Genomic DNA, 2289 nt, shown 5'->3' on the forward strand with positions numbered 1-2289 from the left:
TACCAATGTATCTGTTCGAGTACACCTAAGTAAAACGCTCTGAGAAACTTCGTTAAGTATAATAAAGATAAAATCTCGAACTAAACGATATTTTCTCATTATTTTCTTGTAACAGAGCTATGTGTCTTTACAAGAGTGAAACCCATGTAGCGAATTATTGTACATTTAACCTGAAAGAAGCTAATATATGTTGACCACAGCAAAACAATTCTTGGCTTGCACTGTCACGCAATCGTGACACAATAAAAAATTATTTGAAAACCATTTAGTGGACAAAATCAAGAAATTGTGATGTTATAGGAGGTTAATAAATATGATACTTCTCCAGTTTTTAAGTCTGTGTTTTTTGCCAAGCTCAGATATTCGTCGAAATATTTTGCACAAATTTACAGAGACCAGTATGGAGCCGCCATGTTGGTATACCTCCGTGGTACGCCAACATTGCGGCCGGTAAATAGTGTAAGCATCTGGAACTTACTTTGGCTATCTAGGCGACTGATTATCTGTACGGAATAAACAAGCATTTACATAAGCACTTTTCTTAATGCTTTAACTTCTGAATGGGCTAAAAATCACGAGGTAAGTATATGTTTTTTGACAAACGCGTTCGTAGGTCTATGTCACGCACCGCCATAACTCTAAAATTCAAAATGTCTCGCTTGCTTGAGAAACACAAATAACAACGACAAAGGCTAAGGAAAATAGACTGAAACGTTTATAGGCTGATGTAAAGACCTTGACTCATTTCTTGCCTTTAAGACCTGCAAACGAGTAATGAGGTATTACTCGATTCCAAGAAATGCAATCAAAAGCAGAATAGCTTGAGCACATCCTCGGATTCGATTGAATTTCGTACGACTTCAAATGCAGAACATTTAGCTCAATTGCAATATAGCTAGTGCCTCTCAGTATAACGACTGCCTGGGTACACGCAGCAAAGCGTCTAGTTATGAAGAGGACTATGACGTTGAGCAGTTTTTACCCCACGACAAAAGTTTAGGTGATCAGGAGATGGTGGTCACTGGCTGGGAAAAGGAGAATACTTCTAGTGACTGCGATGGCAGTGAAGATGACAGTTGTAATCAAGAAGTTGACAACAACAGTTGTATTAAAGAAAAAAAGGAATGTAAGCAGGTATCCGACAAAAGCCGTGTATCTGGAGAAAAGGATGAGTCTTGTCAGGCGTCTTCTACACGCAGGAAAAAGCGTCTTTGTCCTTTAAAAGGATGCAAGTCTCAGGTAATTGATCTTCCTCGCCATTCGAGAGACGTTCACATGTGGTCTCGAGAAAAAGCTCAAAAAGCGACATCCAAGTTTGGAATGCGGAAAAGTTTTTCCTCTGAGGTCGTGGAAAAAGGAAAGTCCTGATGCAGTGAACGTGAACGAGGCCAGTGTTCACTTAATTGACGAGAAGGCTCGCTTATGGTCGTCATCTTACAAGAAAGAGAGTCAATGCAGGCATCTAGAGAAACAGGATGAAGATCTTTCTAACCTGATAACACCCGAAATGGTGGCAGAATATGAGCAGAGAGAATCAACTCGAAAGGTAGTCTCCCTCATCAGTCAGCTTAGTGGGGCTCACTGCCTTCAAATTAACCAAGTAGAGTACACGCTAATTAGAGATTTCATCCTAACTTAAATAACAATGGCAAATGCCCATAGATCAGGTGTGCTAGCCAACATGACTATGGGCGAGTTCAAGAAAGCAAAGCTAAGCCAAGGAAGTGTCGTCATTACTGTGAAGAAGGACAAGACTGCAGACATTCATGGCCCTGCTCCAGTGGTGCTGTCACCTACGCTGTTTGGTTACCTGAAAGTGTATGTTGCTGAAGTTAGAAGTGTAGTAAGTCAGACCAAAGATAATGACGATGCTGTGATATTGTCGTTGAACGGGGCAAGGCTTGCATCAGGCCAGATATCAACCGCAATAAATGCTTCTTGAAAAAAAGCGGGCTTACAGGGTCACATCAGTTCCACCCTATTCAGAAAGTGGGTAGTTGAGCAAAACTAAGATTTAGTTAATCTAGTTTATTAAAGAGTTACTTTAGATTTCAATATCTCTTCCAACTGTACCGTTCTTTGTTGAATTCGTTTCAGTGATTACACTGCAATTCGCATCAGCGTAACCGTTAAAAACTATGTAGTAATTCCCTCAACAAAATATATCGTTGTGCCTGTAGCGCGCGCGTCTTAATATAATTTTTTTGGGGAGGGGGCGGGGCGGGGGGAGGGCCTTCCTAGCAGTCCCCAAAGGTAAAGATAAATTTTCCGCAACTTCATTGCATAATG

The 2289-nt window shown here is 40.8% G+C and overlaps 1 pseudogene; it reads left to right on the forward strand.

Annotated features, from left to right (window-relative positions):
- The first annotated feature begins 397 nt into the window (after positions 1–397).
- On the forward strand, positions 398–1903 carry LOC110050844 (uncharacterized; annotated as a pseudogene).
- Positions 1904–2289: the final 386 nt, after the last annotated feature.

This window comes from Orbicella faveolata, unplaced genomic scaffold (assembly GCF_042242905.1).
Source record: "Orbicella faveolata isolate gen_17 unplaced genomic scaffold, um_ofav_v1 contig_13, whole genome shotgun sequence".
Taxonomy (NCBI): domain Eukaryota; kingdom Metazoa; phylum Cnidaria; class Anthozoa; order Scleractinia; family Merulinidae; genus Orbicella; species Orbicella faveolata.